Source organism: Rhinatrema bivittatum, chromosome 1, assembly GCF_901001135.1.
Source record: "Rhinatrema bivittatum chromosome 1, aRhiBiv1.1, whole genome shotgun sequence".
Classification (NCBI taxonomy): Eukaryota; Metazoa; Chordata; class Amphibia; order Gymnophiona; family Rhinatrematidae; genus Rhinatrema; species Rhinatrema bivittatum.
The window spans coordinates 825,528,074-825,551,929 of NC_042615.1; the positions used below are offsets into that span (position 1 = coordinate 825,528,074).

Here is a 23,856-nt window from a genome sequence, read left to right on the forward strand (position 1 = left end):
TGCCAGTGATACAGCAGTCTTCAAAGTTACCTCCTATAACTGACCTTCATGGCTGGAAGCTGTGCCTTGAACCTTCTGTGTGTGTAGCTGATGGAACGCTGAAGTAAGTTTCTCCAAGGCGTCTTGCTGCTCCGAAATGAGATGTGCCGGATCCATGGAGTTAGCAATCTGTTATTATTTGTGATAATTGTGGGTGGATCCTTGGGCCGGTGGCAGATGACCACGCCCTCGGGGGAAGATCCCAAGAGGGGCCACCGGTCAGGCTCAGAGGGGAGACAGTCACACACTAGATCTTTTATTGAACTGTATAGTGAACCACCAGAGGTGGCAGTAGTGAGCTGGAAGAGCCCAGCTGGGCTGTAGTCCCTCAGGCACTGGAACAGCGATCCCAGGATGGCTGAGCTGTAGAGAAACTGAATAGAGTGAGTAGGCAGGGTATGCAGAATTCAGGAACAGAACCTGGAAGGTAACACACACACACAATAGTCTCTTGAGGCAGCCCAGAGGCTGGAATGAAGTAGGCCCTCGAGGAGCGAGTACCTGGTTCCAGGGAAAACTCTGAGAGAGAGATGGTAACTCACTGGTGTTGTAGGCAGCGGTGACTTCCTGGCAGAAGTAGTATTTGGTAGCAGGTCCGAGAACGTGGGACCTCGAGGAGCGAGTACCGGTTCCAGACTGTGACCTGAAAAGTAAGAGAGAGAGCGAGGCCCCCGAGGAGTGAGTACCCCTGGTAAAGTCCGAGGAGGCAGCGTAGCAAGGCATGCGGAGAGCGAATCCCATCCACAACAATACCCGGAGAAAGCCCTTGGTAACTCGAATAGCTAGCAAAAACGAAGACCTTAAGTATCCGGTGAGGATGATGTCATCTCAGGGGGACGCCCCTGAGGTTCGCGTCACAGCTGGAACTTGAGTCGGGGCCGCGCCGCGCGCGCACCCTTAGGCCTCAGGAGAACATGGCGGAAGGCAGCGTCTAGCTGGTCGGGGGACGCCGGAGGAGGTCGGCAAGATGACACCGCGGCAGCCAAACTTCCATCAACCAAAGAGGGAGTCACAAAAGGGGTAAGGTGGGCGGAGTGGACACGTCGGGCAGCGATGGTCACAACACTCTCAGATCATTTGTTTGTCCTATGGAGTGGTCCCAGGAAGGGTCACAAGGTGTCTAATATGACAATTGCTCGATGGTTGAAAGAAGCCATATCGTCTGCATATATTTGTAAAGGGAGACCTGTTCCTGAGGGCCCATTCTATTCGTTCTCAAGCAGCTTCGTGGGCCGAATGCCAGTTGGTATCACCTCAGGAGATTTGCAGAGCTGCTACTTGGAAGACGCTCCAAACATTTGCTAGCCACTACCGCTTGAACGTTCAGGCGCCCGGAGATTTTGGCAGTGGTGTGCTGCGTGAGGGACTCACGAGGTCCCATCTGGTTTAGGAAAGCTTTGGTACATCCCATGGTCTGGAATGATCTGGGTACGTACAGGGAAAAGAAAATTGGTTCTTACATGATAATTTTCGTTCCTGTAGTACCACGGATCAGTCCAGACACCCACCCAAAGACAAGGAGTGGGTAACAGGAGGATCTGTAAAGTCCGCTCGCGTATATTCAGGTTATGTTATTGCAGCATACTAAGAAAGAAAGTTACAGTTACGTGTTTATATGTTCGTTCTTAAAGTTCTTGCTTGATTCATTGCTAGTCTAATTCTGCTTTGATACTCTGTATACTGAAGGGATGCAGGAGGCACACTAGGTTAAGTGAGGGTGCCTTTCAGGTTTTTCTGTCTCCACCTGCTGTAAGGGAGGCATAACCCATGGTCTGGACTGATCCATGGTACTACAAGAATGAAAATTATCAGGTAAGAACCAATTTTCTTTTAGTGCACAAGGTAACGGCACTGAACCCCAGGACTCCCCTAAAGCTGCATAATGCTGGGGGGAGGAGGTTGAATTGGGGTTCATGGAAGCAGAATTGCCACTTTCTGCCAATGTTGTGGTAAAATTCAGGTGAAGATTATTTCAGAGGCCAGCGATGGGGAGAGGGTTGAGACATCAGTAAAGTCAATGTGGGTGAGGGGAAGGAGGGGAGATGGAGAGGAGGTGTTTGTGAGTGGAAGTTTTATTCTCATCTATTGAAAGAAGCAGAGCAGCAGAGAGGAAGAACTCACTGAGCAGACTGGGGGAGCAATTGGTTTTTTTCTGCAGTCATTTACTATTTCAGCAGAGGAGTATTCGTACAAACTCCTAATATTAGTAAGAACAGGAAGTTGGTTTTACCAGCAGTTAGTGATAACCTTTGCTAATCTTCAGGAAAGAACAGAAAAAGAGGTTGGTAGAAGATGAGGTAGACCTGATTGACAAACTTAAGAGTAGTAAATAATCTGGACCAGATGGTATACATCATATTACACCCACTCTCCGAAACCTTCACTGGTTACCAGTCTACCACAGAGTCCTTCACAAATCTCTCACCCTGATACACAAGTCCATCCATAACTATTTTCATCTTGACCTTGAATTTCCCCTCAAACTCCATACATCCAACAGACCGATTAGAGAAATCCACAAAGGAGAGTTACAATCCCCTCCAACCAAAACCATTCGCCTAGTTTCGACCAGGGTCCGAGCCTTTTCTCTAGCAGGTCCAAACATTTGGAATAGCCTTCCCGCAGAACTCAGGTTGGAACCATGCCTACCAACTTTTAAAAAAAAACTTAAGACTTGGCTGTTCCGACTAGCCTTCTCGGATCCTTCAGACACACAATAATCTACCATCCTACTCACGAGCCATGGAACCATGCCTCTCCGTGAGATGCCTCTTATCCAATACCTCCGCAATTAAACTATCTTGCTCGAACTGAGCTCATTATGACTTTTGTGTTTTAAGTTACGGCCCTGCTCGGGCCTTTTTTACTCTATTTACTTCCAAGCTGTAAAGCCTCCAAGTTTATAGTCCTTGTTCAATGTAACTTTCTTGCTCTCTTTCTGATTATAACTTATTGTTCTGTTTTTTTTTTTGGTTACAAGTTTCTATCCCTCGTTCGATGTAAACCGATCTGATATGGTATTCAACCATGAAGCTCGGTATAGAAAAATGTGAAATAAATAAAATAAATAAATAAATACAGCCCAGAGTTCTGAAGGAACTAAAAAATGAAATTTCAGACCAATTAGTAAACATTTGTAACCTATCATTAAAATCATCCATTGTACCTGAAGACTGGAGGATAGCAAATGTAACCCCAATATTTAAAAAGGGCTCCAGGGACGATCCGGGAAACTACAGACCGGTTAGCCTGACTTCAGTGCCAGGAAAAATAGTGGAAAGTGTTCTAAACATCAAAATCACAGAACATATAGAAAGACATGGTTTAATGGAACAAAGTCAGCATGGCTTTACCCAGGGCAAGTCTTGCCTCACAAATCTGCTTCACTTTTTTGAAGGAGTTAATAAACATGTGGATAAAGGTGAACCAGTAGATGTAATGTACTTGGATTTTCAGAAGGCATTTGACAAAGTTCTTCATGAGAGGCTTCTAGGAAAAATAAAAAGTCATGGGATAGGTGGCGATGTCCTTTCGTGGATTACAAACTGGCTAAAAGACAGGAAACAGAGAGTAGGATTAAATGGACAATTTTCTCAGTGGAAGGGAGTGGGCAGTGGAGTGCCTCAGGGATCTGTATTGGGACCCTTACTTTTCAATATATTTATAAATGATCTGGAAAGAAATAAGACAAGCGAGGTAATCAAATCTGCAGATGATACAAAATTGTTCAGAGTAGTTAAATCACAAGCAGATTGTGATAAATTGCAGGAAGACCTTGTGACTGGAAAATTGGGCATCCAAATGGCAGATGAAATTTAATGTGGATAAGTGCAAGGTGATGCATATCGGGAAAAATAATCCATGTTATAGTTACACAATGTTACGTTCCATATTAGGTGCTACAACCCAAGAAAGAGATCTAGGTGTCATAGTGGATAACACATTGAAATCATCGGTTCAGTGTGCTGCGGCAGTCAAAAAAGCAAACAGAATGTTGGGAATTATTAGAAAGGGATTGGTGAATAAAACAGAAAATGTCATAATGCCTCTGTATTGCTCCATGGTGAGACCGCACCTTGAATACTGTGTACAATTCTGGTCGCCGCATCTCAAAAAAGATATAATTGCGATGGAGAAGATACAGAGAAGGGCTACCAAAATGATAAGGGAAATGGAACAGCACCCCTATGAGGAAAGACTAAAGAGGTTAGGACTTTTCAGCTTGGAGAAGAGACGGCTGAGGGGGGATATGATAGAGGTGTTTAAAATCATGAGAGGTCTAGAACGGGAAGATGTGAATCGGTTATTTACTCTTTCGGATAGTAGAAAGACTAGTGGGCACTCCATGAAGTTAGCATGGGGCACATTTAAAACTAATCGGAGAAAGTTCTTTTTTACTCAACGCACAATTAAACTCTGGAATTTGTTGCCAGAGGATGTGGTTAGTGCAGTTAGTATAGCTGTGTTTAAAAAAGTATTGGATAAGTTATTGGAGGAGAAGTCCATTATCTGCTATTAATTAAGTTGACTTAGATAATAACCACCAGTATTACTAGCAATGGTAACATGGAATAGACTTAGTTTTTGGGTACTTGCGAGGTTCTTATGGCCTGGATTGGCCACTGTTGGAAACAGGATGCTGGGCTTGATGGACCCTTGGTCTGACCCAGTATGGCATGTTCTTATGCTCTTATTTTAACACAAATTTATACCTAGCAATAGTTAATTTAAACAATTATCAGGAGGATAAGTTTAGGTTTACCTTAGCAGGCACAGAGGGAGCAGCAGTATCCTAAAGGAAAGAATGAGAGTAGTGAGATTAGGGAGGAGGATCTCCTGGGAAGGTCACTTTATAGGGGAGACAGCAGAGTTAGAACTGAAGTCCATGTCACAGTGATCAGATGCTAAAACCACCAGGACCAGCAGCAGAGGCTCCCTCCTACTCCTGGTTCTCCTGTCCTCATCCCATTGGGTTCTAAGCCCCATGTGGTTTTAGCATTATATCTCAGGATGTGAAAGATTAGGAGATGAAATCTCCAGCACATTTACCAGTGGAAACCTGTATGAGCATAGCATGGTGTTCATGCTTGGCAGAGCTTTCTGGATGAAAGGGTGCTGGGTAGGGATGTGAATCAGGCTTCGGACGATTGAAAATATCGGACAATATTTTCAAAATCATTGTTGCTGGTGTTCTCTTATCATTTTGGGGGAGGGCGAGAAAAACGGCACGCCAAAACAATCCCTAAACCCACCTGACCCTTTAAAACTGTTCCCTTAGCTTCCCCCACCCTCCCGAACCCCCCCAAAACTTTTTACAAGTATCTGGTGGTCCAGTGGGGGTCCCAGGAGCCATCTCCCGCTCTCGGGCCGTCGGCTGCCACTAATCAAAATGGTGCGAATGGCCCTTTGCCCTTACCATGTGACAGGGTATCCGTGCCATTGGCCGGCCCCTGTCACATGGTAGGAGCACTGGATGGCCTGCGCCATTTTTAAAGATGGCACTGGCCATCCATTACTCCTACCATGTGACAGGGCCTGGCCAATGTGACAGGGCCTGGCCAATGCCACATATATATATATATATATATATATATATATATATGTGACATTTGCCATGAACTTCGGTATAAAAAAAAAAATTAAAAGGATAGAAAGGGGTGACATATAGGATCCAGGTTTATTTTTATTTATTTATTTTAAGTCTTATTATCTGCAGCTTCCAGTTTGTTCAGTGTGGAGTACAGTATTAACCCTTAGAATCAGTTAATTATAGCAAAACAACATAAAACAAAATATAAAATCATAAAACCATTACTTCCAGATGCCTCAATAAAATATAAAGCCTTCATCTGTTTCCTAAAAACTTTGATATCCTTCTCCCATGCAGTGCCAAAGGCAACGCATTCCAAAGAACTGCTGCAAAGTATGAAACAGCACTACAGCGTGTTATCTGCAATTTATAATCCCATGATTTTCTTTTTTTTTGACTATGTTACTTAAAACCGGCACAATAAAACAACCCTAAAACCCACCCCGACCCTTTAAAATAAATCCCCCACCTCCCGAACCCCCCCAAAATGCCTTAAATTACCTGGGGTCCAGAGGAAGGGTCCCGGTGTGATCTTTTACTCTCGGACCTCCGTGCATTGTAGAAATGGCGCCGGCGCTAACTTTGCCCTGTCATATGACAGGTCAAAGGTAGCGCCGGCGCCATTTTGTTTTTTTGTCCCCCGACGTCAGGAGCGTAGGAGATCGCTCCTGGACCCCCGATGGACTTTTGGCAAGTCTTGTTGGGGTCAGGAGGCCCCCCCAAGCTGGCCAAATGTCCCTGGGGGTCCAGCGGGGGTCCGGGAGCGATCTCCTACGCTCCTGACGTCGGGGTCAAAGGTAGCACCGGCGCCATTTCTACAATGCACGGAGGTCCGAGAGTAAAAGATCACACCGGGACCCTTCCTCTGGACCCCAGGTAATTTAAGGCATTTGGGGGGGGTTCGGGAGGGTGGGGGATTTATTTTAAAGGGTCGGGGTGGGTTTTAGGGATGTTTTAGTGTGCCTGTTTTCGATTTACACGATTTACACGATATTTAAAAAACCCAAACTGCGACGATCCGATTCCCTCCCCCTCCCAGCCGAAATCGATCGTTAAGACGATCGATCACACGATTCACATCTCTAGTAAATGTCTGTACTAAAATAGCCTGGGGCTCAGTTTGTGTAAACATGAATGCCAGTTTATCCAACCTACAGCTCAATACAGTAAAGTGCGGCCGCGGTTACCCCGCTCCTAACCTGCTTTCTACTCACTTTCCGGCCGCGTTAGCCCTTCCTGCGATACACAATCCCCTTTAACCTACTCTTACCGCCTCTTTAAATCCCCGGGTAACCCCTTCCGCACGCGGCATGTATATTAGATGTAAACGAGCGAATTAGCTATTCCCTCCCATACAGTAACGCGCGCCCCGACTATCGCTATTTTACCCTGCCATTTTGCCCCGCATTTAACCTGCTAATTTACCGCCTACCCCTACCCCTGCGTTAGAGGCAAGGGTTAACGGTAGATGGCAAACCTTTCCACAAAAGAAAACCTAAAAACCTAAAATGGGTATAAATACCTTGGATGTCACTTTCCGAATCCCCCATCTCCACGCGGGCGGGCGGGTGTGCGGTCATCGAGGCGGGAGCCGGCGGGCGCACGTTCATCCAGGCGGCGGTGGCGGGAGCCGGCGGGCGCGCGTTCATCCAGGCGGTGGCGGGAGCCGGCGGGCGTGCGTTCATCCAGGCGGAAGGAGCCGGCGGCGAAAGCGGTCTCCAGCAGCCCCCGTCAGCAGTGAATGAATGCACGCCTGTGTACGCCCGTGCAATTTCGGCGCTCAAGGCAGGGCATTAGAGAACGCCGACGTCACATGCCATGACGTCAAACGTCGTGACGTCACGCCTTGAGCGCCGAAATTGCACGGGCGTACACAGGCGTGCATTCATTCACTGCTGACGGGGGCTGCTGGAGGCCACTTTCGCCACCGGCTCCCTCCGCCTGGATGAACGCACGCCCGCCCGCCCGCTGGCTCCCGCCGCTGCCTGGATGAACGCGTGCCCACTGGCTTCCGCCGCCGCCGCCTGGATGAACGCCTGGATGAACGTGCGCCCGCCGGCTCCCGCCGCCGCCTGGATGAACGCGCGCCCGCCGGTTCCCGCCGCCGCCTGGATGAACGCGCACCCGCCGGCTCCTGCCGCCGCCGCCTGGATGAACGCGCGCTCCCGCCGGCTCCCGCTGCTGCCTGGATGAACGCGCACCCACCCGCCCGCTGGCTCCCGCCTCGATGACAGCACGCGTGCCCGCCGGCTCCCGCCTCGATGAACTCGCTCCCGTCTCGAACGCGCGCCCGCCAACTCCCGCCAGTAAGTTTACTTTTTTTACACTTTATTCCCTTTTGTTTTAATTTTCGCCCTGCGCCTTGCTTCGGGAGGGGGGGAACCATCCACTTCCTGGGGCCTGTCATTTCAAATGTCATTTGAAATGACAGGCACCAGCGCACCCAGGATACTGTATAGGCGCTCTATCCAGTAAAATGGGTTGCGCGGGCCTAACGCTTCTCCTAACGCTTCGCAGACGTGGCTTGCATTTGCAAGCAATTTAAATAGAGTATCGAGCGGCATGTGAGCAGGACTGTGCGTGCGGCGAACGAGGGTGCGCCCGGCACTGCCGCACTCTTTCTAAGGCGGCCTTACTGTATCGACCTGCTAGAGAGAAGTTTTCCACGGGGCGGAGTTGGGATTTATATCTAATGGTGTCTGTATAATTCGGAGTCACTGATCCAAACACATTTATTATATGCAATGTACAAAATTAGTTTTAAAATATACAACATTTTGTGAAATTATTTGTCATTTAGTAAATTGTTCTTACCTTAGCGTTATTAAAAGATTCCTTATATCTTTCCTGAAAGAAATAGAAACAGAAGTGATTAAAACCTAGAGCTTGTGCCAGCAGAGATGAGTCTTCTGCTCTCCATTTTGTTTGGGTTTAGGGAAGCTCCAGAGGAAGCATTAACAGACCCTGGGGGGGAGAAGTCCTGGTGATCAAGTGACCCCTGCTGCACTGATTTGGGGTCCATCATTGCAGGGTCCGAGAAGGAGCCCCAGTGCATGGCCATGGCCTAGGACTGCCCCTGCAGTGACTATGCTAGATATGTTGAGGAGTGCAGCATGGGTGAGGAATTATGAAATAGGGGAAAATACTGGGGTAATTGTGAAAGAAGGCTCATGAGTAGTTATAGGTTACACATCTCGGCAATACTTTATGGTGCCAGGTGGACACACCCACTTCTGGTTTAAGCCTCAACCCTTTTCACACCCCTCAGCCAAATATTTTCACTTCCAGTTTAAGCCCTGTCCACTGGTCCCCTCTCATCAAATCAGCTTTCAAATCATGGTTAAGCTCCACCCCAATCCCCACCTTAGTCCCTCCTCTTTGCTGTCATTTAGCCTAGCTCTGCCCAAGCCATGCTGCTTTTGGCTTATGGGGCAGCCATCTTGTGTGCCCTGGGATAGCCATCTTGTATGACTTCACAGCTGAAAGGAGGGGATCTTTCTTGGATAATATCACCAGAAATTACATCACAGGTAAAAGGGGAGGTGCCATGTTTGGTTAATGACAACTCAATAGAACAGAATTTGTAGCTTCCCCTTACTACTCACCGGCGGCCATCTTTAAAGATGGCGCCGGCCAGCCAGTGCTCCTACCATGTGACAGGGAACGGCCAATGGCACGGATACCCTGTCATATGGTAAGGGCAAAGGGCCATCGGCGCCATCTTTATGAGTGGCAGCCGACAGCCTGAGAACGGGAGATCGCTCCCGGGACCACCACTAGACCACCAGGTATGTTTTTGGGGGATCAGGAGGGTGGGGGAAGCTAAGGGGTCGTTTTTAAAGGGTCGGGTGGGTTTTTTTTTTATCGGGCCATCGGCGCCATTTTTGAGTGGCAGCCAAAGTGGCGCCGATGGACCGAGTGCGGGAGATCGGTCCCCGCGCCCCCACTGGACCACCAGGTACTCGTAAAAAGTTTTGGGGGGGTTCGGGAGGGTAGTGGAAGGGATTCGTTTTATAGGGTCGGGGTGGGTTTAGGGTTTTTTTTGGTGTGCCGGTTTTCCCCGCCCTCCCCCGATTTACAATTTTTCATGATAAATCGGGGGAATTTCTATTGTATCGCGACTCTTAACGATTTTTGACGATTTAAAATATATCTGATGATTGTTTTAAATCGTCAAAATACGATTCACATCCCTAATCACCATGTAGTAGCCTTGACTCCAGAAATCCACCCCCATGGCTCTTCTCTTCATTCCCATCCTCTAGCCATGCCCCTTTGAAATCCTTCACAGTTTTAGTCTTTAGTTTACTTAGGGAATAGCCACTGCTATTAATTGCATCAGTAGTATGGGATCTTCTTGGTGTTTGGGTAATTGCCAGATTTTTGTGGCCTGGTTTGGCCTCTGTTGGAAACAGGATGCTGGGCTTGATGGACCCTTGGTCTGACCCAACGTGGCAATTTCTTATGTTCTAATGTTCATGTTTCCTCCTTGCCTTCGGCCCTCCATAATTCTAAAGATATCAATATAGGTCTGCTTTTTTATCTTCTTTTAAAGAGACTTGGGGACACTCTCCAATAGATGAGATAGAGACGTCAGTGCTGGGGGGCAGTCATGATGGTTCCGCTGTTTTGTCGGTCTCTCCTTGGAACTCGTACAATAATGATTTGGACGACGAGTGCTTTGATGATGAACTGAGAGCCTTCGGCTTGGATTTCCTCTTTCTCTTGCCCCCCTTCCTAGCTCTCTTGCTCTTATCTGTGCCTGGATTTTTTTGCATGCAATCCCAGCTGCTTCACCTGCAATTGCACCCTTGGACTCACCAGGCCGACTGCAAGGTCGTAAGATGGTGTGGACGTTGTGATCGTGCATTCTGCTTTATGCATATTGTGCGATGTACCATTGGAACTTGCAAGATTCACTGCTGTTATAGGCTGCATTTCCTGAGTAAGGGGAGCCAGAACCATTGCATAATCATACGACCTACGTGTACTGACAAGAGGCATGCCAGAACTCTGGGCTATAGACTCCTGAGTGCATTGACCTGACTAGCAGGCTTGTAAAGCCAGGTTCCCCATGGATGTGGTGCCTCAACGTAGGACGTGCTGCCGGAATATGGGTTTGGGCACCATGTGTTTGGATGGCTAAATGCCATCTGCACACCCGAATAATTTGGAATCATCAGAGGGTAATGCTGGTTAGAGGCCCAGGATGGCATGGTGGGCCAGTAGGAACCTTGTGGGGAAAGCTAATCACTGGTCCTGGCCATGTAGCATTCCATCTTATAGGTAATGGTTGTGCCGTAAAGCCCACGGAACTGGATCCATCGCAGGGTGGACCTGGTGTGCTAGGACGTGGTCTCTCATGTGGCTGTGCAGTCATCTCGGCTGGCGGTGCTGTGGCGGCTTCTTCATCTGGAGGGTTCTGTGGGGACATGAGACAGGAGTGTCGTGCAAACCAGGGTGCTCGGTAAGTCATGGGGTATGGGAACAGTCTCGGAGGGGGAGCAGGGGCGGAATCAAGCCCTCTGCTTCTCTAATGAAAGGGTCCGCAGCACATGCTAACTGCGCTGGCTAGGGCACCCTTGTGTATTACAGTCTGGATGTTCAGAAGTCTGCCGCCACAGATTGTGTAATCCCCCCACAACGGGGTACGAAATCCCTCCCTTTGTGTTTTTTTGGGGGTTTTTTTGCGGTGTCAAAATTACATAAGAACATAAGAAGATAAGAACATGCCATACTGGGTCAGACCAAAGGTCCATCAAGCCCAGCATCCTGTTTCCAACAGAGGCCAAAACCAGGCCACAAGAACCTGGTAATTACCCAAACACTAAGAAGATCCCATGCTACTGATGCAATTAATAGCAGTGGATATTCCCTAAGTCAACTTAATTAATAGCAGGTAATGGACTTCTCCTCCAAGAACTTATCCAATCCTTGTTTAAACACAGCTATACTAACTGCACTAACCATATCCTCGCAACAAATTCCAGAGTTTAATTGTGCATTGAGTAAAAAATAACTATCTCTGATTAGTTTTAAATGTGCCACATGCTAACTTCATGCAGTGCCCCCTAGTCTTTCTATTATCTGAAAGAGTAAATAACCAATTCACATCTACCCGTTCTAGACCTCTCATGATTTTAAACACCTCTATCATATCCCCCCTCAGCCATCTCTTCTCCAAGCTGAAAAGTCCTAACCTCTTTACTCTTTCCTCATAGGGGAGCTGTTCCATTTCCCTTATCATTTTGGTAGCCCTTCTCTGTACCTTCTCCATCGCAATTATATCTTTTTTGAGATGCGGCGACCAGAATTGTACACAGTATTCAAGATGCAGTCTCACCATGGAGCATTATAACATTTTCCATTTTATTCACCATTCCCTTTCTAATAATTCCCAATATTCTGTTTGCTTTTTTGACTGCCGCAGCACAATGAACCGACAATTTCAATGTGTTATCCACTATGACGCCTAGATCTCTTTCTTGGGTTGTAGCACCTATTATGGACCCTACATTGTGTAATTATAGCATGGGTTATTTTTCCCTATATGCATCACCTTGCACTTATCCACATTAAATTTCATCTGCCATTTGGATGCCCAATTTTCCAGTCTCACAAGGTCTTCCTGCAGTTTTTCACAATCTGCTTGTGATTTAACTACTCTTTGATGGAAATCTGTAATGAAATGGCCTCGACGGCCAGATGTAAAATCAGGCGCATGCCAGCCATTGGAATGAAGATATTGTAATAAACAGAAACCAGCCTCATGGGGTGAGGTGCTCGCTGGCATGAATGGTTTGCGCCAGCTGCTAGGATTGATTTGGTGCTGCCTTCAATTGCAGCAGCTGGGAAGGGAAAAGGGGCCGTTGTGTGCAGGCCGGCCAATTTTATTTAGCCGGTGACATCATCACCGGGCGCCGTTATCCTGGCCAATGACGGGCCTGATGTGCGTGCGTTGCCCTCCCCCTTCGCTCACGCGGCCGGAAGACCGGAGGAGCAGGGATGGGGAGCTGGGCGGGCCCGCCACGCACGTCGGCGCAAGGCCTTATCGGCAAAGTAATGTATTGAAAGCCATTCGCCATTTTAAAACCTGGGGACATTTGAAAAACTTACACTGAAACCGTCCAAAAATCATATGCAAACGAAATAATAATAAAAACGTTGTAAATAGTGAATTGGGAGTTTAGAAATGCAGAGAACACGTTTTAAATATTTAGATTAGGACCATCATACCACCCCACGGACGCTGAATCATTTGCATTCAGTATTTTCACCACTGAAATTCAGTTCTGCGGTGAAAATACTGAATGCAAATGATTCAGCGTCCGTGGGGTGGTATGATGGTCCTAATCTAAATATTTAAAACGTGTTCTCTGCATTTCTAAACTAATAATTCGCTACGTGCAATGTTTTATTGCATTTTATTTGAAAACTTATATAAAATTCTCATTTTTTAAGAAATGAAAAAAAAAAAAGACAGGCATAAATCAGATTGATGTTTTCTTACCTTAGTACGAGTGAATCGCTTCACACAGCTTGCAGAGTTACATGGGGGAGCTTTCATCGCAGGACACACTTACTGTTGTTTGAAATCCCTTAGTACCTGCTATAAATGTTTCAGGCACACGATCTCTTCATCCTTTCCACGTTTTTTTTTTGTGCCCACCAAAATAAACGATGCCACAGAGCAGGCTTTGGGCACAAACACAAAGGCAGAGACAGGTTAGTTTTATCTGCAAACCTTTCCCCCCCCCCCCCCCCGGGACAAACTGGGCTGATGACGTGAGAAATGCTGGGGAATGTAGTCTCTCCACTCCATCTCCTCTCTTCTCTCCCAGAAAGAGATCCCCCCCCCCAGCCAAGCCAGGAACGAGGCTGCAGCCTTCCTTTATCCCAAACATACATAAAATGAAAAGATTGAAAAAACCTAAAATTGAGTTAAAACCTGCTTAGACATGTCAGTGCTGTTTCATACAGTAAGTAAGACTGCGATGCCCTTGCATATTTTGTTTCCATTCTAATTATGGTGGGTGATATTGCCATGTTGTAACCTTAACTTTTTTTTCTCTCTCTCTCTCTGGATTGTCAGGCTGTATTGAGAGAGAGAGAGAGAGAGAGAGACCGGTGAACTGGACCGCTTCCTCCTCTCAGCTTTGTATACCGGGATCTTATCCTAGTCACTCCCGTGCTTCATTTGTTAGGGCAGAAAATATGCACGGGCCAGGGAACAATAACGGATCCACACCAAAACCCGAGACCTACGACTGGAAAGAAAAGTCTTTCCATGGGGTTTAAAGGTCTTGCCTCTAACTGAGACCGAGGCAGATCAGACGGCGAGAGCATTCGTTTTTCCACTCTAAAGACTCTGGTTCCAGCCTGGGCTGTGCTAGTGATTCTTCTTTTATACAACAACTGTGTGTTTCTACAAATAACCTGTTCTCTGGGCTATTTGGAGCTTGCATAGAGAGTAAATGTTGACAATGCAAGACTTCAGTGTGATCATCCAGGGAGGCGAGGCCAAGCGGGAAGCAGAGGCCAACTGGGGCTTCGCCCTCATTCCCCGCAGGTTGAGCCTTTGTGGTACTGGGGGGCCAGCGGGACTGAGGTGGGCCTCCACATGGTTGATCCCGGAGGGAGTGCCCAGAGACGGGGGGCCAGGAAGCAGCATAGACGGAGGGTCCCAGAAGGGAGAGGCAAGATCCGAAGTCTGGGTTCAGAAGAGAGGAGGCAGACGGCTGGAGACAAGGCCAGGTCTGAGCACGAGGTCGAAGCCAAGGAGGTCCGTCCGAAGGTAAGGAGGGACAGGAGCTGGAACTGGAGCAGGTACTTGGAACAGGAACAGAACGCATGACTGGAAGGTGTGACTGGAGACCTGTTGCCAAGGCAAGCTCTGAACGTCTGAAATGCAGCTTAACAGTGTGGCAGCTAAAATGATAACTGAGCAACCTCTTAAGACAGCCTGACAAGCTGGTACTCTCTATCACCCTGATGACACAATCCAGAGAGACAAAAGAAAAAAAAGTTGAAAGGTTATAACACAGTAATGCCAGCGGCCAAAATTAGAAAGGAAAAGAAATGCGAGTGCATTGCAATCTTACTTACATTATGAAACAACACCGGTTTGTCTAACGCTGTTTTAACTCAATTTTAGGGGTTTTTTTTTATTTTTTATTTTATCATTTCTTAAAAGGAAGAAATATTTTATGTACGTTTGGAACAAAGAAAGGCTGCAGCCTCATTCCTGGCTTCGCTTCGCAGAGGTGAGGAGATCTATTTCCAGGGAAGATTGGAGAGGGTTTGCAGAGAAATCCAATCTGTCTCTGGGTTTGCGTTCAAAGCCCGCTCTGTGCCCGTCCTTTATTTTGATGTGCTTGTAAAAAAAAAAAACATCTAAAAGCTGCCAGGAGGAAGATGAAGAGATTGTGTGTGTGAAACATTTACAACCTGTTCCAAGGGATTTCAAACAGGGAAAAAGCAAGCATCCCTGGCTTCCGGCCCCTCCAGAGAGCTGCGATCAAGGCTCCCCCTGGAGCTCTGCAAGCTCGGTGACCCAATCCTAGGAAGTGATACCGTAGCACCAAGACCAAAACAAAATGAATCATATTTATGCCTGTCTTCCGGCCCCTCCAGAGAGCTGCGATCAAGGTTCCTCCTGGAGCTCTGCAAGCTCGGTGACCCGATCCTAGGAAGTGATACCGGAGCACCAAGACCAAAACAAAAATGAAACATATTTATGCCTGGCTTCCGGCCCCTCCAGAGAGCTGCGATCAAGGCTCCCCCTGGAGCTCTGCAAGCTCGGTGACCCAATCCTAGGAAGTGATACCGTAGCACCAAGACCAAAACAAAATGAATCATATTTATGTCTGTCTTCCGGCCCCTCCAGAGAGCTGCGATCAAGGTTCCTCCTGGAGCTCTGCAAGCTCGGAGACCCGATCCTAGGAAGTGATACCGGAGCACCAAGACCAAAACAAAAATGAAACATATTTATGCCTGGCTTCCGGCCCCTCCAGAGAGCTGCGATCAAGGCTCCCCCTGGAGCTCTGCAAGCTCGGTGACCCGATCCTAGGAAGTGATACCGGAGCACCAAGATCAAAACAAAAATGAAACATATTTATGCCTCTCTTCCGGCCCCTCCAGAGAGCTGCGATCAAGGCTCCCCCTGGAGCTCTGCAAGCTCGGTGACCCGATCCTAGGAAGTGATACCGGAGCACCAAGACCAAAACAAAAATGAAACATATTTATGCCTGTCTTCCGGCCCCTCCAGAGAGCTGCGATCAAGGCTCCCCCTGGAGCTCTGCAAGCTCGGTGACCCGATCCTAGGAAGTGAGACCGTAGCACCAAGACCAAAACAAAAATAAATCATATTTATGCCTGTCTTCCGGCCCCTCCAGAGAGCTGCGATCAAGGCTCCCCCTGGTACTCTGCAAGCTTGGTGACCCGATCCTAGGAAGTGATACCGTAGCACCAAGACCAAAACAAAATGAATCATATTTATGCCTGTCTTCCAGCCCCTCCAGAGAGCTGCGATCAAGGCTGCCCCTGGAGCTCTGCAAGCTCGGTGACCCGATCCTAGGAAGTGAGACCGTAGCACCAAGACCAAAACAAAAAAATGAATCATATTTATGCCTGTCTTCCGGCCCCTCCAGAGAGCTGCAATCAAGGCTCCCCCTGGAACTCTGCAAGCTCGGTGACCGGATCCTAGGAAGTGATACCGTAGCACCAAGACCAAAACAAAAATGAATCATATTTATGCCTGTCTTCCGGCCCCTCCAGAGAGCTGCGATCAAGGCTCCCCCTGGTACTCTGCAAGCTCGGTGACCCGAACCTAGGAAGTGATACCGGAGCACCAAGACCAAAACAAAATGAATCATATTTATGCCTGTCTTCCGGCCCCTCCAGAGAGCTGCGATCAAGGCTCCCCCTGGAACTCTGCAAGCTCGGTGACCCGATCCTGGAAAGTGATACCGGAGCACCAAGACCAAAACAAAAATGAATCATATTTATGTCTGTCTTCCGGCCCCTCCAGAGAGCTGCGATCAAGGCTCCCCCTGGAGCTCTGCAAGCTCGGTGACCCGAACCTAGGAAGTGATACCGGAGCACCAAGACCAAAACAAAATGAATCATATTTATGTCTGTCTTCCGGCCCCTCCAGAGAGCTGCGATCAAGGCTCCCCCTGGAGCCCTGCAAGCTCGGTGACCCGATCCTAGGAAGTGATACCGGAGCACCAAGACCAAAACAAAATGAATCATATTTATGTCTGTCTTCCGGCCCCTCCAGAGAGCTGCGATCAAGGCTCCCCCTGGAGCTCTGCAAGCTCGGTGACCCGAACCTAGGAAGTGATACCGGAGCACCAAGACCAAAACAAAATGAATCATATTTATGTCTGTCTTCCGGCCCCTCCAGAGAGCTGCGATCAAGGCTCCTCCTGAAGCTCTGCAAGCTCGGTGACCCGATCCTAGGAAGTGATACCGTAGCACCAAGACCAAAACAAAATGAATCATATTTATGTCTGTCTTCCGGCCCCTCCAGAGAGCTGCGATCAAGGCTGCCCCTGGAACTCTGCAAGCTCGGTGACCCGATCCTGGAAAGTGATACCGGAGCACCAAGACCAAAACAAAAATTAATCATATTTATGCCTGTCTTCCGGCCCCTCCAGAGAGCTGCGATCAAGGCTGCCCCTGGAACTCTGCAAGCTCGGTGACCCGATCCTAGGAAGTGATACCGTAGCACCAAGACCAAAACAAAACAATGAATCATATTTATGCCTGTCTTCCAGCCCCTCCAGAGAGCTGCGATCAAGGCTGCCCCTGGTACTCTGCAAGCTCGGTGACCCGATCCTAGGAAGTGATACCCTAGCACCAAGACCAAAACAAAATGAATCATATTTATGCCTGTCTTCCAGCCCCTCCAGAGAGCTGCGATCAAGGCTCCCCCTGGAGCTCTGCAAGCTCGGTGACCCGATCCTAGGAAGTGAGACCGTAGCACCAAGACCAAAACAAAAAAATGAATCATATTTATGCCTGTCTTCCAGCCCCTCCAGAGAGCTGCGATCAAGGCTGCCCCTGGAACTCTGCAAGCTCAGTGACCCGATCCTTGAAAGTGATACCGGAGCACCAAGACCAAAACAAAAATGAATCATATTTATGCCTGTCTTTCGGCCCCTCCAGAGAGCTGCGATCAAGGCTCCCCCTGGTACTCTGCAAGCTCGGTGACCCGAACCTAGGAAGTGATACCGGAGCACCAAGACCAAAACAAAAATGAATCATATTTATGCCTGTCTTCCGGCCCCTCCAGAGAGCTGCGATCAAGGCTCCCCCTGGTACTCTGCAAGCTCGGTGACCCGAACCTAGGAAGTGATACCGGAGCACCAAGACCAAAACAAAATGAATCATATTTATGCCTGTCTTCCGGCCCCTCCAGAGAGCTGCGATCAAGGCTCCCCCTGGAACTCTGCAAGCTCGGTGACCCGATCCTGGAAAGTGATACCGGAGCACCAAGACCAAAACAAAAATGAATCATATTTATGTCTGTCTTCCGGCCCCTCCAGAGAGCTGCGATCAAGGCTGCCCCTGGAGCTCTGCAAGCTCGGTGACCCGATCCTAGGAAGTGATACCGTAGCACCAAGACCAAAACAAAATGAATCATATTTATGTCTGTCTTCCGGCCCCTCCAGAGAGCTGCGATCAAGGCTCCCCCTGGAGCTCTGCAAGCTCGGTGACCCGATCCTAGGAAGTGATACCGTAGCACCAAGACCAAAACAAAATGAATCATATTTATGTCTGTCTTCCGGCCCCTCCAGAGAGCTGCGATCAAGGCTCCCCCTGGAACTCTGCAAGCTCGGTGACCCGATCCTAGGAAGTGATACCGTAGCACCAAGACCAAAACAAAATGAATCATATTTATGTCTGTCTTCCGGCCCCTCCAGAGAGCTGCGATCAAGGCTGCCCCTGGAACTCTGCAAGCTCGGTGACCCGATCCTAGGAAGTGATACCGTAGCACCAAGACCAAAACAAAATGAATCATATTTATGCCTGTCTTCCAGCCCCTCCAGAGAGCTGCGATCAAGGCTGCCCCTGGTACTCTGCAAGCTCGGTGACCCGATCCTAGGAAGTGATACCCTAGCACCAAGACCAAAACAAAATGAATCATATTTATGCCTGTCTTCCAGCCCCTCCAGAGAGCTGCGATCAAGGCTCCCCCTGGAGCTCTGCAAGCTCGGTGACCCGATCCTAGGAAGTGAGACCGTAGCACCAAGACCAAAACAAAAAAATGAATCATATTTATGCCTGTCTTCCAGCCCCTCCAGAGAGCTGCGATCAAGGCTGCCCCTGGAACTCTGCAAGCTCAGTGACCCGATCCTTGAAAGTGATACCGGAGCACCAAGACCAAAACAAAAATGAATCATATTTATGCCTGTCTTTCGGCCCCTCCAGAGAGCTGCGATCAAGGCTCCCCCTGGTACTCTGCAAGCTCGGTGACCCGAACCTAGGAAGTGATACCGGAGCACCAAGACCAAAACAAAATGAATCATATTTATGTCTGTCTTCCGGCCCCTCCAGAGAGCTGAGATCAAGGCTCCCCCTGAAGCTCTGCAAGCTCGGTGACCCGAACCTAGGAAGTGATACCGGAGCACCAAGACCAAAACAAATGAATCATATTTATGCCTGTCTTCCGGCCCCTCCAGAGAGCTGCGATCAAGGCTCCCCCTGGAACTCTGCAAGCTTGGTGACCCGATCCTGGAAAGTGATACCGGAGCACCAAGACCAAAACAAAAATGAATCATATTTATGTCTGTCTTCCGGCCCCTCCAGAGAGCTGCGATCAAGGCTCCTCCTGGAACTCTGCAAGCTCGGTGACCCGATCCTAGGAAGTGATATCCTGGCACCAAGACCAAAACAAAAAAATGAATCATATTTATGCCTCTCTTCCAGCCCCTGCAGAGAGCTGAGATCAAGGCTGCCCCTGGAGCTCTGCAAGCTCGGTGACCGGATCCTAGGAAGTGATACCGTAGCACGAAGACCAAAACAAAATTGAATCATATTTATGCCTGTCTTCCAGCCCCTCCAGAGAGCTGAGATCAAGGCTCCCCCGGGAACTCTGCAAGCTTGATGACCCGATCCTAGGAAGTGATACCGTAGCACCAAGACCAAAACAAAATTGAATCTTATTTATGCCTGTCATCCGGCCCCTCCAGAGAGCTGAGATCAAGGCTGCCCCTGGAGCTCTGCAAGCTCGGTGACCGGATCCTAGGAAGTGATACCGTAGCACCAAGACCAAAACAAAAATGAATCATATTTATGCCTGTCTTCCAGCCCCTCCAGAGAGCTGAGATCAAGGGTGCCCCTGGAGCTCTGCAAGCCTGGTGACCGGATCCTAGGAAGTGATACCCTAGCACCAAGACTATGGATGTGAATCGTTTTTTGACGATTTAAAATATCGTCCGATATATTTTAAATCGTCAAAAATCGTTAGGGCCACGATACAATACCAATTCCCCCGATTTATCGTCAAAAAATCGTGAATCGGGGGAAGGGGGAGGGCAGGAAAACCGGCACACTAAAACCCCCTAAAACCCACCCCCGACCATTTTAAATTAAATCCCCCACCCTCCCGAACCCCCCCCCCATGCCTTAAATTACCGGGGGGTCCAGCGGCACACTAAAACCCCCTAAAACCCATCCTCAGCACACTAAAACCCCCTAAAACCCACCCCGACCCTTTAAATTAAATCCCCCACCCCAAATGCCTTAAATTACCTGAGGGTCCGTAGCGGCGGTCCGTAGCTTAAATTACCCCCAGGTCCGTAGCTAAATCGGGGGAAGGGGGAGAGCAGGAAATCCGGCACACTAAAACGTGGTGTCTTCAGCCGGCGCCATTTTGCAAAATGGCCGCAGCAAAATGGCGGCGGCCATAGACCAATACGATTCGACGCAGGAGGTCATTCCGGACCCCCGCTGGACTTTTGGCAAGTCTTGTGGGGGTCAGGAAGGCCCCCCCCAAGCTGGCCAAAAGTTTCTGGGGGTCCAGCGGGGGCCCTGGAGCGATCTCCTGCCGCGAATCGTTTCCGTACGGAAAATGGCGCCGGCAGGAGATCGACTGCAGGAGGTCGTTCAGCGAGGGGTCCGGAACCCTCGCTGAACGACCTCCTGCAGTCGATCTCCTGCCGGCGCCATTTTCCGTACGGAAACGATTCGCGGCAGGAGATCGCTCCAGGGCCCCCGCTGGACCCCCAGGAACTTTTGGCCAGCTTGGGGGGGGCCTCTTGACCCCCTCAAGACTTGCCAAAAGTCCAGCGGGGGTCCGGAACGACCTCCTGCGTCGAATCGTATTGGTCTATGGCCGCCGCCATTTTGCGGCGGCCATTTTGCAAAATGGCGCCGGCTGAAGACACCACGTTTTAGTGTGCTGGATTTCCTGCCCTCCCCCTTCCCCTGATTTAGCTACGGACCGCCGCTGGACCCCCAGGTAATTTAAGGCATTTGGGGAGGGTGGGGGATTTAATTTAAAGGGTCGGTGGTGGGTTTTAGGGGGTTTTAGTGTGCCGGTTCACGATTTTAACGATTTTAACGATACTCTAAACACCCAAACGGCAACAATACGATTCCCTCCCCCTCCCAGCCGAAATCGATCGTTAAGACGATTGAGGACACGATTCACATCTCTAACCAAGACCAAAACAAAAAAATTGAATCATATTTATGCCTGTCTTCCGGCCCCTCCAGAGAGCTGAGATCAAGGCTCCCCCTGGAGCTCTGCAAGCTCGGTGACCCAATCCTAGGAAGTGATACCGTAGCACCAAGACCAAAACAAAAATGAATCTTATTTATGCCTGTCTTATTTTACATGGGATTCTTTTTTTCTTTTCTAAAAAAAATGATAATTTTTTTCAGAAATGCTCAGCTTTTAACATGGCTATTTGCTTTCAATACATTACTTTACTTTTCCAAACTACATATTGGGTCATTTCAGGTCTACAATATTGCTTTACCCTTTGGAGGTTTATGTTAAGACTTATGACAGGAGAGAAGGGGAGGTGGGGGCTGTCAGAGGGTCTTCTCCCCTTCCCCCCAAGCTGGATGAAACGCAGATCCCTGAATGCAGATCAGTTAGGAAAAAGTGAAATGAATGAAACCCTACACATGGTCTGCCAAGGAAACAACATCAGATGCTACAAAACGAAGCAGCCATGATCCTTACTAACACGCACAGGATGGACCACATCACACCGATACTAAAAATACTTCATTGGCTACCCATACACTCCAGAATACTCTTCAAGACTCTGACCATCATTCACAAAGCCATATATCATGAATCCTCTCTACAACTAACCATACCCCTCAAATTACACTCTTCTTCAAGACCTTCCAGATCTGCTTACAGAAGCTCCCTAGAAGTTCCTCCCAGCAGCTCCACTAAACGTAACTCCATCGAAAAACGAGAGCTTTCCACCGCGGGACCACATCACTGGAACTCTCTCCCACCAGACCTACGCCAGGAACATTGTCATCTCACATTCAGAAAAAAACTGAAAACTTGGCTCTTCGCCCAAGCTTATCGCTGAAGAAACCCATGGTATCTGCAAGGACCTCCACCCCCCCGGTAGATGTCCTCTCACAGCTGCATTAAGCAGCCGCTATTCTAGAACCGCTCTTGTATATTAACATTGCAATAGAATCTCCAGTATGTAAATATGTATTTAAGTTTAACAGCGAAGCATCCGCTCCTTGCGGATAGACTGTTCTATACGTTTAGAATAGTAATTGTTAATCTATCCTTTTTCTTCTAACAGCGATGTTCGATCTCCCTGTTTTAATGTAACTTTTTTTTGCTTCCTATGTTAACTGGTTTTCCCCCTTGTTTATTGTAAACCGGTACGGTAAGACCTAGTCTTGAGCATTGGGATATTAAAAGAACTGAAATAAATAAATAAATAAGTAAATAAATACATAAATAAATAAATAAATAAATCTTAGACTGGTTATTTACACTAAGATTGCCCATAGGAATGTCTTCTAAAAAAAACCCCTGTGATATTGATTTCTGCTCCCGACTGCGATTAATGGCGTGAACGTGACAGAATGATGCATAAACAGTAAAACATTTTTAGTCAGCAAAACAGAAAAGCATGCAGGGAAGGCTCTAGGATTCAAAGTAAAGGGCTTCCACATATTCTGAAGTACACAGGGATGCAAGTATGTATCTCTCTGCTACCGAGATGACACAAGAATTTGAAAGCTCTTTTTTGCTTGGTGGATGCTCTTAACTTTGCTCTTCTGCATTGTCATTAACCAAACATGACGACTCCACTTTTACACTCATGATGTCATTTCCTGTGATGTCATTCATGGTGGCTGCCTCCATTTTAGCTGTGATATCATCGTAGGTAGCTGCCCCAGGACTGAAAAGATGTCTGTCCCCTAAAATATGGCCACAGTAAGGGTTGCCACAATGGAGGCCTCATGGGCAGAAGTGTGGGTGTGGCTAGGGCGGAGCAAGCTGAATGTCAGCAAAGGCGCAGGGCGAAGGCAGGGAATGGGTAGGGCTTAATCCCGATGTGAATGTTGATTGGCAGAGAGGGAGCTAGTGGTGAGGATTAAACCAGAAGTGAACACTGATTGGCTGAAGGGTGGGGAAAGGGGCAGGGCTTAATACAAAAGTGGGCATGGCTAGCTGTCAAAACAAAGTTTTGACAAGATGTGTACTTAACTACTCTCATGGCATCAGGGGTCCCTGCCTGCTTCCAACTGAGCGGGAGACCCAATGGAGCAGGAGGAAACTGCAGGGTAAGAGAAAAATGTACATCTCAGAGTTCCCCCCAAATTACCAAACCAGGATATAGCAGGATAAATATAAAACTAACACCCAAACACACACAGACTTTATCATCTCTGAATCATTCCAGGCCTGAATTCTGAGGGCAATTTCAAATGATTTTACTGAATCTTTAGCTGGGTAAAAGTGGGGGCTGACATTTGCCCTCCCCCTCTGTGGGTAAGAGAAGCTGCATCCTGCGATGGCAAACAGAGCAGACAATTTTGTGTTTTCCATTTAAAACCTTTAGCTCAGGGGTGGCCAAGCTTTCACACACTAAGAGCCAAGGGATCAGATTGCCCAGCACCAAAGAGCCTCAGGTTTTCAAGGGATGAGGGGTGTGGTGGGAGAGGAGAGTCCCCCTTCCCCATCAATCTCTCTCAATCCCTCCATCCTGTCCACCTCAAGT

At 48.2% G+C, this 23,856-nt stretch overlaps 1 long non-coding RNA gene across 2 annotated transcripts in view; it reads right to left on the minus strand.

The window, feature by feature from the left end:
* The window catches only part of LOC115079104, a 61,709-nt gene that overhangs the window by 10,836 nt on the left and 27,017 nt on the right, over positions 1-23,856 (minus strand). For both annotated transcript variants that reach the window (XR_003853192.1, XR_003853193.1), the window contains 2 exons: positions 8,444-8,476; positions 4,802-4,831 (listed from right to left, as the gene is read on the minus strand). This is a non-coding gene — a long non-coding RNA (uncharacterized LOC115079104). The remainder of the gene's footprint in view (positions 1-4,801; positions 4,832-8,443; positions 8,477-23,856) is intronic.